We start from the raw sequence: 15779 nt of genomic DNA on the forward strand, positions 1-15779 counted from the left end.
TAATCACTTTTCTAGTGGATATGTTTGCTCAGATAGATATGAATAATAAACAGGGTTTTAATTGCAGCTTTGTACATTCCTGTTCTTATTTAAAAAAAAACTAACACTTGAACAATTTATGTGCATTTCAACAACAAAAAAAAAAGTTTATTAAAAATAACCGTTCTGAACAAAACACACAACCCCTGAGTCGCCTCTTTTGTCTTTCTGAACTAATCCAATTCAGCCATGAAGGTTTTTAAAATACTTTGGCGGAATCCCAATTGGCTCCGTGTTTAATTTAGAGGCCACTAGTTAGGATGTCAGAGATACTATTTCACGCCCTGTGTAGGGCACCTATATCTGTATTCAGCCTTTATTTACTCGGTCACTTCGAGCACGCGACTTCTTTGTGAGGGGTGAGTTTGTTGTGAGCAGAAGGCCGGGCTTATTGTAGATTATCCAATTATCTTATAGTCAGTGTTCTACGTCACGAGCAGGTGTAACCAATCAGAGACGACGGCTGGCTCCCACCGCCAAGCTTGGGTGCAGAGTTCGGCACTCAGGAAGTAAAGCGAGGGCCCTGGGAGTTCAGTTCGAGCTGATCCTGTCAAATATAACTACTTATCCGTGTATTTTTATTTCATACGAAATAAATATACAGCATATTTCTACTCCAGGCTACGGATTCTACTCCAGGTAATGAGCATTTAGATGTAGTTTATAGAGAATGTGAGCAGTAAGAGAAGTTCAGAGTCCCTGCTGAAGGCAGTGGTTCACTTTAAAACACTGTTGGTTTTGGATAGAAACATGCTCGTGTGATTATTATGAGCTGAAGTGAGTCTGCAGAGTTTTTTTTTTTTCTGGATTAAGGTTAAAGGGAAAGCAATGTAGTTGATATTAACATTTTTTTGAATTAACTTGGATCACACAGGCTAGCGCTAATTTGCACGTACAGTGTTGAGTTGTTAGCAGCATCACTTTTTTTTTTTTTTGCAAAGATACAACTGGATGCAGTTAAACTGTTGATGCGTTACGTTTAATAAGTTACAAAGCTGGCTCTCAAAAAGTTGATGAAAGTTTTTATATATTACTGTCAAATAGGCAAAGATAAAGTCACTTCTCAGGGTTTATTGTGTTGGTTAAACTAGCTCTGAGCTGACTAACAGCGATGAAAGTGTTGTCATAGTAACCCTTTTCTCTCTCCAGGGCACGGAAAGCTGGTGTTTGTGAGGTTCTGGATGTATTCTGCTGCTTTAGTGTTTGCACACGCCACGCAATAGTGAAAGCGAGCTGAGCTCTGAGCTCTCCTTACAGCCGGGCGTTGTTCTGTAAACTTTGCAATTTGCACATTTCCGCTCGTGTTGTATGCCATGATGAGTTTGCTGCCATGTCCTGCAGTGCATGGTTTTTATTTCATCGACTTGACCTTGAGGAGAACTAAACACACCATCATCTATAGCTATACCTCGACATACTGCACTATTCTTTATTCAGGCTTCCTTCTGGAGGGACATTTTGGGTAAATACCAGCTGACCCAGTGCCATTTCATAAACATCTCCCTCCCTTCCGCCTGGCTGAAGTGTCTTAAAGCCGCAGCATTTGTTGTCTCAGATATTAGTTTGTTTATGTCAACATTCTCTGTGTGACCTGGTCAGTATGAGATTACAGTAGATATAATAATCATACTTATATCAGATGTCTAAAATCCCTTTTTCTGTAATGTAAATGCTATTTGTGTTAATTTAGCATAGACAATAGCTGTGCTATATGGCCTCATGGTTAGAGAAGCAGCTTTGGGACCAAAAGGTTGCTGGTTCAATTCCCTGGACCGGCAGGAATGGCTGAAGCAAGGCATCTGCTCTCCGGGCTGCTCTGTGTCACTCTGGATAAGAGTGTCTGTCTGTCTGTCTGCTAAATGCCTGGAATGTCTCATCTCATCTCATTATCTCTAGCCGCTTTATCCTTCTACAGGGTCGCAGGCAAGCTGGAGCCTATCCCAGCTGACTACGGGTGAAAGGCGGGGTACACCCTGGACAAGTCGCCAGGTCATCACAGGGCTGACACATAGACACAGACAACCATTCACACTCACATTCACACCTACGGTCAATTTAGAGTCACCAGTTAACCTAACCTGCATGTCTTTGGACTGTGGGGGAAACCGGAGCACCCGGAGGAAACCCACGCGGACACGGGGAGAACATGCAAACTCTGCACAGAAAGGCCCTCGCCGGCCACAGGGCTCGAACCCAGGACCTTCTTGCTGTGAGGTGACAGCGCTAACCACTACACCACCGTGCCGCCCTGCCTGGAATGTAATTTCAAATATCCCGTCTCAGAAAATAAAGTACATTTATTGTACCTTTATGGGTACACTGGCTTGTCACTGGGGCAGGACCCTTAAAGGTACTGATTTTGTACCCTTTACGTACTGCTTGGGAAAATATATACACTACCGTTCAAAAGTTTGGGGTCACTTTGAAATGTCCTTATTTTTGAAAGAAAAGCACTGTTCTTTTCAATGAAGATCACTTTAAACTAATCAGAAATCCACTCTATCCATTGCTAATGTGGTAAATGACTATTCTAGCTGCAAATGTCAGAGATCTTGCAGTCACGTGACCGGAAAGTACACAACCGCCATCTTGTCGGTCAAAAACACCGCTGAATACTGCTGCACTCGTGTACAGAATGGATCAATTTCAACCGACGGACTACACGGCTCATTTTTCTAATGAACAGATAACTAGATATATGTCTAAAATAAACGATCTACAGATTTGTGACCCTTATGGCTTACCGGACGGAGTTTTCACGACCGGATTTTGAACTGCCAGCGGAATACCCGGACGTGTATGATTACCTCATTAACTTTCCCTCGCTGTTCAGTGGTGAAGCACTGCGTGCCTATAAATCTCTGGACAGTTATCTCTACAGAAATTCAGGATTTGTCAGCGACTCAGATGTGGCATCTTGTAAACAAGAATCCTCATTGGATGGGTAAGTCACTTAAGTATTGAGTATAGCACTGACCAGCCGATTATAGAATAGAATAAGGTAATTCCAGCTGTAATTCCAAATCGTCCGTCTTGTTTACATGGATCTGGCGTTGGAGAGGTAGAGGCTTGGCAGTGGAGATTTGAGTGGCTGTTTTCTGAGCTTAGTCAACAGGCCGGCTCTGCCTGCAGCCTCGCTTTTGCTCCCGGCACCGCCTCCTTCGCTTTGCTTCCGATAACAATCCACGGAGACCCCGCTGGTCTCGCTATCTCATCCGGAATGTTTTTTTTTTTTTTTTCTGGTCCGGAATGTTGTGCATGCGATGGAAATCACTACAAACCGTCATTTTCTGCTGGAAACCCATGTCCAGTAAGTCCATACGGTTGTAGTGGATATTGAAGTCCGGTACAGACGAACAACACGCAAAAATACACACAAAAAACATAAAAACCGTGCACAGGTAGGGAGAGCTTGTAGCCGCAGCCGTTGTAGTAGAATTGTATATAGTAGGAATTTCCAGAAGAAAAGGCAGAAGTAGAACCAGAAGTAGAAGGCGGAATATGGCGTTTGACCGACAAGATGGCGTCTGTCACAATCTGGATCGGTTGTGACGTCACATGCAAGTGCTCCATAGAGGCCCATTTCCAGCAACTCTCACTCCAGTGTTCTAATGGTACAATGTGTTTGCTCATTGCCTCAGAAGGCTAATGGATGATTAGAAAACCCTTGTACAATCATGTTAGCACAGCTGAAAACAGTTGAGCTCTTTAGAGAAGCTATAAAACTGACCTTACTTTGAGCAGATTGAGTTTCTGGAGCATCACATTTGTGGGGTCGATTAAATGCTCAAAATGGCCAGAAAAATGTCTTGACTATATTTTCTATTCATTTTACAACTTATGGTGGGAAATAAAAGTGTGACTTTTCATGGAAAACACAAAATTGTCTGGGTGAGCCCAAACTTTTGAACGGTAGTGTAGAAGAAAGAAGAAACCTTTATTTGTCACATACACACTTCAAGCACAGTGAAATTCATCCTCTGTATTTAACCCATCTGAAGCAGTGAACACACACACACATACCCAGAGCAGTGGGCAGCCACACTAGAGTGCCCAGGGAGCAGTCAGGGGTTAAGTACCTTGCTCAAGGGCGCTTCAGCCCAAGGCTGCCCCACGTTAACCTTTGGACTGTGGGGGAAACCGGAGCACCCGGAGGAAACCCACGCAGACACGGGGAGAACATGCAAACTCCGCACAGAAAGGCCCTCGCCGGCTGCTGGTTTCGAACCCGGAACCTTCTTGCTGTGAGACGACCATGCTGCCCAAATATAAAATATATGTAGCTTTTCGGCCCTAAAAAGGTACACATGGCTACCTTGAGGTCCAGTAATGAGCCCTAGGGGGTACGTTTAGTGTCGATAGAGATCTTGCAGTCACGTGACCGGAAAGTTCACAGCCGCCATCTTGTCGGTAAAAAACACAGCTGAATATTGCTGCACTCGTGTACAGAATGGATCAATTTCAACCGACGGACTACACGCCTCATTTTTCTAATGAACAGATAACTAGATATATGTCTAAAATAAACGACCTACAGATTAGTGACCCTTATGGCTTACCGGACGGAGTTTTCACGACCGTTTCAGTGGATATGGAACTGCCAGCGGAATACCCAGACGTGTATAATTACCTCATCAACTTTCCCTCGCTGTTCAGTGGTGAAGCACTGCGTGCTTATAAATCTCTGGACAGTTACCTTTACAGAAATTCAGGATTTGTCAGCCGCGGCATCTTGTAAACAAGAAAATAACAATCCTCATTGGACGGGTAAGTCACTTAAGTATTGCGTACTAATACTATTAATATCAGTAGTATAGCACTGACCAGCCGATTATAGAATAGAATAAGGCAATTCCAGCTGTAATTCCAAATCGTCCGTCTTGTTTACCATGGATCTGGCGTTGGAGAGGTAGAGGTTTAGCAGTGGAGATTTGAGTGTCTGTTTCCTGAGCTTAGTCAACAGGCCGGCTCTGCAGCCTCGCATTTGCTTCCTCTCGCCTCCTTCGCCTGCCAGACCCGATAACAATCCACAGAGACCCTGCTGGTCTCGCTATCTCATCCGGAATGTTGTGCATGCGATGGAAATCACTACAAACCATCATTTTCTGCTGGAAACCAATGTCCAGTAAGTCCATACGGTTGTAGTGGATATTGAAGTCCGGTACAGACGAACAACATGCAAAAATACACACAAAAAACATAAAAACCGTGCACAGGTAGGGAGAGCTTGTAGCTGCAGCCGTTGTAGTAGAATTGTATATAGTAGGGATTTCCAGAAGAAAAGGTAGCAGAAGTAGAACCAGAAGTAGAAGGCGGAAATATGGCGTTTGACCAACAAGATGGCGTTTGTTACAATCTGGATCGGCTGTGACGTCACATGCAAGATCTCTATTGGGTACAGATATGGACTCTTACTGTTGTACCCCTGTTTCTGACAGTGTACATAACAGGGTTGAATGGAAGCTTGAGCATCAAATCAGAGCTGATGCTGTACTTGGCTGGAAATCATGAACAATATCCAGTCAAATCTGGATTTATTTTATTATTTTTTAAGTCAATCTGATACACAAGGACACACAGCATGGTGCCATCACCTCTGCGATGTTTTTGCACACTGTGATTCTTACAACAGCTTGCGGATGTTCAGCAGACATTGGGCAAACGTTCGGCTCTAACGCTAAGAGTGTCAATATAGGATCTGTATCTAGTATCCAGTCCTCAAAGCCTGTGTGTATTGAAAATGGGGGAAATGGGCTGGGTGTATCGAACACTTTACATTCTCACTATAGAGCTCATTAAGGAGAAAGTTTTGTTGATCTTTCTCGAGTGTTTCTATGGATTCTGTACAGTAAAACACCAATAAGAGATGTCAAGCGTAAGTATTTTATTCATCAATGCTCATACAGTAGCTGTAAATTGTACATTGTGCTGACGAAGACATGAGACTTCACAACAAGTCATTTGAACTCTTGCATGTTATAAGATAACACTAGAGAATACACCCTTCACTAAAAAAGGCTCCAGGTTGTTGATCAAAGACTTGGAAGCCAGCGTTGGGATGACGTGAATGATTTCTTTATACGTACCAAGTGAGGTTACTTTTTTTTTTTTTCTCTCTCTGATGTGCATAACCTTCTGTTTAAAAGCAGAAGACTCAAAGCTGTATTGTTGTACAGGGAGCCTGTTTGTCACTGACTTGCATTTTGAGTCAAGCATTTTATTGACCTCATCTCCTGGCGTAATGTGAAAGTGCCCGTATCACCCTTGGATACTTTCTCTTGAACGGTTAATGATCTAGAAGATTTAAAAAAAAAAAAGCTGTTTTTGTGAGATTTCAAAATACCCTCCGATGCGGGACAGGTACCGTGTGTTTTTCAGTGTTCTGAACCGCTGTTTGTTCCTTTGCTCTGTTCGTTGATGATTAACGTGAACCATGTTGCAGAAAATCGTGATGGAAAGTTTTGTTTTTTTTCTTTAATGTGGCGTTTAGGCTTCAGCCAACCAGCAGATACCACCACACAGCTACAGAGTTTGTACAATTGCTTGTTTGTAGTACATCATAGTATAAAAACCTGAATCTGAGACACTCTATCGGTGACCATCCTACAGTTTCCTGCTGTTCAGGATTTAAAATGTAACCTCATTTGAATGGTTTTCAGGAAGAAGAGACATGGCTTTGTCTTAATCTAGATGGTGGTTCCAACAGCAACGTTGTTGAAAATATACACGTGAAAATGTTCAGTGTTTTCATTGATTGGTTGGCTGTTGTGGCTATCGAAGACCTCCATGTCTGAATATCGCTGTTGTAATGCTCTGGCTTGTTGGCTTCCAGTGCAGATTGTGAGATTTAAGGCAGGCATCTGTTGATCCCTTGCAGACGGCCTGCACATTTAATCCCTCGTGTAGAGTCGAGGGAAAACGAATCCCCCACCAGGAGCTCATAGTGTCTGTGTGACAGGTGCCCAACCCTCTCTGTTACTTGCCACCTTGGGATCATGTCCACATTTGTGCTAAAATATGGACCAAGTGAGCCGCATGGTGAATAAACGTCCCTAAACGTTTTACTGAGCAGCTGCTCAAGTTTTACTGCCTTGTGGCTTATTTCCATCCAAGATTATTTTTGTGCAAATCATGGAAAGCTTTGGAGCTGCGCATTCGTGTGGGAATAGCAGCAGGCCCGAAGAAGCCTGTGCGTCCCTTTTGGCGCCATTTCACAGCTGTTGAGCTCAGTGCTGTGTACTCCATTGTCACTATAACGTGTCCCATGAGACACTGTGCTGTTCTGGTGTGAGTGTGCGCATACAAGCCAGCGCTGAGCAGCAGAACATAACCTTCATTCACGCATCTACATTACACATTCCAGTCTGGAGAAGAGAAGCTCCAGCAGTGAGTTTCCTGGCTGCTTCAGACCCATGTGATGCAATTGTACTTGTGGAAGGGGGAACTGTTGTGATTCTGTGAGTCAGGTAACATCAGAAAGCCATCTAGCAGGGTGCTGTGTGTTGACCTGAGAATCTCGGGGAAATTAAAATACCCAGGCTGCTATTTGGAGTTTGTTTGGAAAATGCATTAGAGCTTTTTTTTTCTCTCTTGTCTGTTTGTGGGCTGTATAATGCCGCTTTTCCACTACCAACGCGGCTGAGTCAAGCTGAGCGGGGCTGTTGGCGTTGCATTTCGATTACAACCGCGCTGAACCGTGCTGGCTGGAAGTGGGTGGACACATTGGGTGGAGTTAGCGAAAGTGGGTGGACGTCACGTGATGTCGTTAGGTGGCGCAAACAGTGACATCAGTGAGCTTTTAAGCGGTAGTCTCACGACCCGGATAGTAAACAATAAACATGGAGGACATGGAGTCATTAGTGTTGCTGGTCTTGGTGCTGTGGCTTGTTGTCACCGACAACGCCAACAGATAATGGCAAGAGCGTATAGATGAGGCGAGGCGCATAAGGCTTCAGAAATTCTCGTAATTCTTCTTCTCCCGGGTTTACGGTGTTTACAGATCCCAGCGTGCTCGCGGGGCGTGCGAGGACACTCCTCCTCACCAATCAGTGCACAGGGGAGTGTCTCCTCACGCCCCTAGCCCCACTCCAAAACCGTGTGAGTTTTGGGTGCCGAGTAGGGCTGAAGCGAGCTGAGTTGTGCTGCTCTGAGGTAGTCGAAACGCGAGCCGTGTCGGGCTGAAGTGAGCTGAAAAAGGGTAGTGGAAAAGGGCCATAAGTCTTACTGGTTGATACAGTAACGTTCAACGGGGATATTTACAGATTTGTTCAAATAAACCAGAACCAAATTTGGCCTTGCTGTATCTAACGCTCACTCTAATGCCGCTTTTCCACTACAAACGCGGCTGAGTTGGGCTGAGCCGTGCCGTGCTGAGTCGGGCTGAGCCGTGCCGTGCTGAGTGGGGCTGTTGGGGTTGCATTTCGACTACAACCGCGCTGAACCGTGCTGGCTGGAAGTGGGTGGACACATTGGGTGGAGTTAGCGAAAGTGGGTGGACATCACGTGATGTCGTTAAGCGGCGCAAACAGTGACATCAGTGATCTTTTAAGCGGTAGTCTCACGACCCGGATAGTAAACAATAAACATGGAGGACATGGAGTCGTTAGTGTTGCTGGTCTTGGTGCTGTGGCTTGTTGTCACCGACAACGCCAACAGATACTGGCAAGAGCGTATAGATGAGGCGAGGCGCATAAGGCTTCAGAAATTCTCGTAATTCTTCTTCTTCCGGGTTTACGGTGTTTACAGATCCCAGCGTGCTCGCGGGGCGTGTGTGGGCATGTGAGGACACTCCTCTTCACCAATCAGTGCACAGGGGAGTGTCTGCTCACGCCCCTAGCCCCACTCGGCTCGGTTTGGCTCGCTTCAGCCCCACTCCAAAACCGTGTGAGTTTTGGGTGCTAAGCAGGGTTGAAGCGAGCTGAGTCGTGCTGTTTTGAGGTAGTCGAAACGTGAGCCGTGTCGGGCTGAAGTGAGCTGAAAAAGGGTAGTGGAAAAGGGCCATAATAGCATTATTCCTGCTCTCTGCCATGAATGACTCCTTTTTGAGATATTTCAATCTTGTCCTTAAATATCAGATTATGTTATTAGGAATGTACTGCTCCCACTTTTTTCCATTCTTGATGCTGATCTAGAGCCCTGAGTCTTTCTGATAACTGATACTGGCATCATCTCGGGTCACGTACACAGCTATTAGTGCTGCGGGGCATTTAATATCGGACATGGCTAAAACATGAACTTCTTTTGTTTATTGGTCATAAATACCATCGTGGAAAAAGATAAGTCTCTGAAATCAGAGTGCATGGAAATCACAAGCATGAAATAATAAGGAATAAAAGATTAGATAAGTTTAAAACGAGTTCAAAAAAAAAACCCAATGCGCACAGTCTGAATTGCACAGCATGTTTGGTTCATTTCCCGCAGTTGTGATGATTCAGGGTCGAATCGCTTTTCTTGCTACAACTGAGCTTTCCCAGAGTTCACTTGAAAAGGAACGACGATCACGTCAGTGGCTGGACAGGTTATTTTGGTCCACATCAGAGATTTATTGCTGTGTTTATATCTGCCAAAATGGACTGCACCGAAAGAGGTGTAAACACACTCTGTGCAGAAGTGTGTTCGCATTTGAAGCGTGTTGTCGTTGGGCTTGAAGAAAAGTGGCGTCCGATAGGCTATTATTTGATCAGATTCGAAGATATGCCAAATCTGATCTAATGCCAATCCAGAACTGCTCTCATCTCAATCCTCAGTATCGGGTCAGATGTCTCGTTTATCACTTTTAAAGTTGGGCTGCACAATACAGGCAAGACCACTAATGAAGGCAGTTGATTGTTATGCTACATATATGTTGGGACTGCAGCGTGACCCGTGTGTGTGACGGTCATAAACACTTGGTGAAAGCTGACTAAAATGGAGCTGTTCATCGCACATAGATTTAATCTGACTGGTAGAAATGGAAACCGCAAAGAGCATCGAAAGCACTACGGAGTTTGAACCCTTACAGCTTGCATGTCCAGCTGCTGTAAGTTGTCCGTCTGAAGTTTGTCAAGAAATGTTGGATAGCCCTCCAGAATATTTTACTTTCTCTTTTTTTCCGTCTCTCCGTACAGGCCTGTGTGCGCTGACCTGGAAACATTCTTTACATGATGATATTTTTCTGTTCTACATAGTTCTGAAAACTATGGGCTTTCCTGAACTGAAATGCTGTATCTTTTGCACAAATCACAAGTAGTATTTTAGTGAAATTGGCATCTGAAGATTCTATTAGACATTTTTTTTAAAAATCCGTATCCAAATACAGACGGAATTGATTAGGCTTATTTCCATGTTGCTACAGCGTGTAGCCGTCCGGCAACTTGATCAAAGCCTGGCGTTCACTGTGTGAGGAAATCGCCCATCTTTAGGTAGACCGACTGCTCGTTCTTTACCAGCGTCGTTTTTGCAAATCTAAGGGATATTGAACAAAAACTGGTTCCATTTCATTTTGGGGAAATATGTTTATGATTTCTTCAAGTCGAGGTGTTGAAACGTGTATATATATGAGTGATTCCACGCTTATGGGTACTGAAATGGGGACATGAACTTATTCACCTAAAACCATTTCTTTTTTTTACCGTCAGGTCACAAAACATATCATTCATTAAAGATTACATGTTAAAAGATAACTTTAATTTTCTGAGATGTAATAAAAACATATCTATATGCCAAAGTCAAGCCTACGAGTTCCTAATGATGTCTGTTACATTACTTCTGTTACGATTGTCCATCTCGCGTCTGTTACAAATTAATTACAATCGAGCTATATACCATGTTAATCTTATTGAAAGAATGTGTACGTTTATTCTACTACACATGTTTATTAATTATATTTGCTAAAACATCACCTTCCTATGTTTCAAAAAGTAATTGTACATTGTTAAAATTGAGAATATATATGTCCACAACACTTCTGTTACGTTCTGACTTTGGCATATAAATATGTTTTTATTACATCTCAGAAAATTAAAGTTATCTTTTAACATATCATTCATTAAAGATTACATGTTTTGTGACCTGATGGTAAAAAAAGAAATGGTTTTAGGTGAATTTTTAAAAATAAGTTCATGTCCCCATTTCAGTACCCATAAGCGTGGAATCACTCATATATATTTTAGTCAAAATCAGATTTTCATCTTTTTTTCTTCCAAGTTGTTTGCCAGAATTTAGCCACAGAGATGCTGGTGGCTTTTCCCAGACCACCTTGCACACATCATATATGAGATTTCATGGGATGTGTCCAAAGCCCATTGTCCTCCCCATCCTTCCCCTGTCTCTGTGTAGCTCTGTGACCCTGTTGCCATGGTGATAGACTGCCATGGTGCTGCACTGGTGACAGATGGAGGGGTCACTGAGTGGAGATCGTGAGGGTGGACTCGGGACACCCTGACACTCGCCCACCCCCACTCCACCATAGCGTAGTTTATGCTTTCTGAACTCACTTTGTGGTGGAGGAGAGCTTCTAGTTAACCTTTTCTCTCCAGTTCAGCCCTGATTAGAATACCAGACTGCGACCTCCAGCAGAGCGAGCCTTTGACCAGCGTTTTTTACTCCCATGTTATTATTGTTCTTTTCCAGCAGATCTAACAGAGTCACCTCTTCCAGGTCAGTAGCCTTGAGTTGGTGAAGTAGGCAGAATGATGAGGGGGTTTGGCTGGAGTCTGCGTTCTTTATAATGGCACCGATATGACAAAAACGATCATATCGCATGCATCTTGAGATTAAGGCTTGCTAAGAAAGTGTCAATCCCATTCAGGGTGAATATCCCTGGCTCGCGCTCGGTATTCCCATGGTAGGCTCCAGACTCGCTCTGCTGACAAGCGGTTAGAGAAGACGAATGAACAAATGAATGTCAGCCAGTCTGGAGCGCCACATTTAAGAAATACTCTGATTTTTTTTTTTGAACTGGTCTCCATTTTTTGAGTCTGTGGAATGTAAAGGACTGCACTGACCTCCAGACTGGGTTTTGGAAAAATTATGGATGTCAGAGTCTAAAAATAAAATCAGTCTTTTTTTATATTCTTTTTGTCGACACAATAATGCACATTTTTTTTTTCTTTAACCTGTTCATGACAGTTTATGACCCTTTAAAATGAAAGAAGCCTGAACATTTTTCAGAATCAGTCTGTTGAAAGTGTTTTAAATGTCTAGACTTTTTTTTTTTAAATGATGAAATGTCAAGAATCGTGCTTATCAAACAAGAAGAACAAAAATGAAACAGTTGCTTAAAATAAAGGTTAATGTCCAATGAGCTACACTACCGTTCAAAAGTTTGGGGTCACTTTGAAATATCCTTATTTTTGAAAGAAAAGCACTGTTCTTTTCAATGAAGATCACTTTAAACTAATCAGAAATACACTCTATACATTGCTAATGTGGTAAATGACTATTCTAGCTGCAAATGTGTGGTTTTTGGTGCAATATCTCCATAGGTGTATAGAGGCCCATTTCCAGCAACTCTCACTCCAGTGTTCTAATGGTACAATGTGTTTGCTCATTGCCTCAGAAGGCTAATGGATGATTAGAAAACCCTTGTACAGTCATGTTAGCACAGCTGAGAGCAGTTTAGCTCTTTAGGTGGTGTTTACATTAGACCGTATCCGTCTCGTTTTCGTCGCGGATGCACTGTCCGTTCACGTTAAAACGCCGGGAAACGACTCCACAGGCAGAACAACTTGAATCCGCCAGGGCCCACGTATTCAACCCAGTTTGTATCTGATCCGGTGCTGTGTAAACATTGAGATACGAGGAAACGCAGTGCTGAGCTCTAGCTGACGTTGTCATTGGACAATGTCACTGTGACATCCACCTTCCTGATTCGCTGGCGTTGTTCATGCCACGTTGGTCATGTGACGCGACTGCTGAAAAACGGCGCGGACTTCACTTCCTGCTATTGTTTCCGCCTTGTATCACCTTTTTGTTTTTCATTAAAGAGTATAAAAGTATGAATATAGTGCTTTGCTTTGTCATTCTTAATGTTGTTCATGGTAAGATGCAAACACTGCCCATTGTGTAGTTATGATTGTCTTTAGGCTTGCCATCCTTCCACTTGCAAGTGGTGAGTGACTTGTGCATGCCCGATATGCACTGGGATCACACACACAGCGTCTCAGTCCCGAATCACTGCTCGTGCGCTTCACTCGCGCGCTCTGTGAGCTGTGCAGGGCCGGAGTGCGCACCCTCCAGAGGGCACTCGCTGTTCAGGGCGGAGTGATTTGGAGCGCAGCCGCTGAGGAGGAAGCGCTGAGCCGCACTGACACATTTCAACTTGCGTGCCGTCTAATTAGTCATGTGATTAGCGTATCCGTGTATTGGCGTTGCTGTGTGCACGTGAATCGTTTTAAAAACGTTAATCTGATGATCCGCTGATACGGTCTAATGTAAACCCCACCTTAGAGAAGCTATAAAACTGACCTTCCTTTGAGCAGATTGAGTTTCTGGAGCATCACATTTGTGGGGTCGATTAAATGCTCAAAATGGCCAGAAAAATGTCTTGACTATATTTTCTATTCATTTTACAACTTATGGTGGTAAATAAAAGTGTGACTTTTCATGGAAAACACAAAATTGTCTGGGTGACCCCAAACTTTTGAACGGTAGTGTACTTGTTACTGTAAGTTAGTTCAGTACTGATGATAGATGGGATGCGTAACATGAATGACAGTCTGAATGTGTTCAGTTGGGCAGGTGTTTTATATTCTCTTGTATTATGATAGTTTTAATGTGATCTATTATTTACCAGCTTAAGGTCGGTCCGTATTGTGAAATACCGTGACCGAGGCCTCTGGGCCGAGGTCAGTATTTTCAAGGCTGAGGTTGCGGTATTTCACGATACGGACTGACCTTAAGCTGGTAAATAATATATATGTATTTTTTTCTTTACCAAATTCTAACAGAAAATGAGAGCGCCCAAAAGGGAAACCATATTTAGAACAAACCTGCTACAAGCTCGTTTTCGGCTTTCTCCTGAAATGTTTTCTTTGGTTTCATCTTCATCAGGGTAGTAAAAGTCGCTTTCGCTGTGAACACTGTCATTATCACTATGCTATTATACTGAGAAATGCGAAAATAAATGTTGACAAAAATATTTGTTTGTTGTTGTGAACGAGCAAGTTGCCAAAGGTCCTGATCGTAGGATTCCAGAAAGCTCGTGAGCCAATCAGAGCGCATGGTTTGATGGAAACCGGACCACGGAAAAAAATTATGGTAATTGATTTCAACTCCACCTTTCTCATTATAAACACAGCCAAAAGAACGAAAGAAGCATGGAACCGTATATTGTGACATAATTTATCACAAGATCAGTATCGTATTGTTGAATTGCCCAGCGGTGGTGTCAGTGATATTTAAGGTCCCGTTCGCACCTGGCATTAAAGGCAGGGTAGGTCCTTTTAATTTTAGAAGCAGTTTTTTTTTTCTTGAAATTCCCTTTACATCCGGATAGCAATGAATAAATCAAATGCTCATACGAAAAAAATAAATGAAGTCTGTCATCTGGGGCCGTCTCGGGTGGTGGTTTTTTTTTTAAATTATTTATTTATTTATTTATTTAAAGCCTGTCCAGTCATTTCATTCATGCATCCTGGGTGATCGGATTTCAAGTGTACAGCTGAGACACCTACGTAGCTGTTCACACCCGGCATTACGATTGTGTCTTCAGGAACTACATGTGATTGGATTTCATACATCATTTCCACTGGAGAAAGGCTATCACCCGTTCATTACTTCAGCCCAAGTTTACATTAGACCGTATCTGTCTCGTTTTCTTCGCGGATGCACTGTCCGTTTACATTAAAACGCCTGGAAACGCCGGGAAACGGGAATCCGCCAGGGTCCACGTATTCAATCCAGATCGTGTCTGGTCCGGTGCTGTGTAAACATTGAGAATACGCGGATACGCTGTGCTGAGCTCTAGCTGGCGTCGTCATTGGACAACGTCACTGTGACATCCACCTTCCTGATTCGCTGGCGTTGGTCATGTGACGCAACTGCTGAAAAACGGCGCGGACTTCCGCCTTGTATCACCTTTCATTAAAGAGTATAAAAGTATGAAAATACTGCAAATACTGATGCAAATACTGCCCATTGTGTAGTTATGATTGTCTTTAGGCTTGCCATCCTTCCACTTGCAAGTGGTAAGTGATATGCGCTGGGATCACACACACAGCGGCTCAGTCCCGAATCACTGCTCGTGCGCTTCACTCGCACGCTCTGTGAGCTGCGTAGGGCCGGAGTGCGCACCCTCCAGAGGGCACTCGCTGTTCAGGGCGGAGTGATTTGGAGCGCAGGATGCCTGCGGAGCCGAGCGTATCCGTGTATTGGTGTTGCTGTGTGCACGCAAATCGTGTATTGGTGTTGCTGTGTGCACACTAATCGTTTTAAAAACGTTAATCTGATGATCCGCTGATACGGTCTAATGTAAACCCCACCTCAGTCTTCCACAGCATTTGTTTATTTAATCGTGTGATCTGCTGTCAAGGTTTGAGTGAGAGATGAGACGAAGCTATGAAAAGCAGCTGCTATTATAGCGTCATCGTTATCAGTTTATCAGCTTAGTGGCTGAGAGCTCTTCCCTTTAGCGCAGTTTCCAACCAGTTGCGTAATGACAAACGTATTTTGCAGCTAGAGCAACGATGCAGTTGATCAGGCGGTTCTTTGTTGCTGTATGGGACGCATCAAGACTCATTCGTTTTCACAACTGTGATGTG

The 15779-nt window shown here is 43.5% G+C and overlaps 1 protein-coding gene across 1 annotated transcript in view; it reads left to right on the plus strand.

Moving 5' to 3' along the window:
• The first annotated feature begins 534 nt into the window (after positions 1-534).
• Positions 535-15779, plus strand: part of tfdp2 (transcription factor Dp-2) — an 88451-nt gene continuing 73206 nt past the window's right edge. Inside the window, exon 1 of the mRNA XM_060944118.1 lies at positions 535-678. The gene's annotated coding sequence lies outside the window, so the exon portion shown is untranslated. The remainder of the gene's footprint in view (positions 679-15779) is intronic.

This window comes from Neoarius graeffei, chromosome 17, assembly GCF_027579695.1.
Source record: "Neoarius graeffei isolate fNeoGra1 chromosome 17, fNeoGra1.pri, whole genome shotgun sequence".
NCBI classification, from domain to species: Eukaryota; Metazoa; Chordata; class Actinopteri; order Siluriformes; family Ariidae; genus Neoarius; species Neoarius graeffei.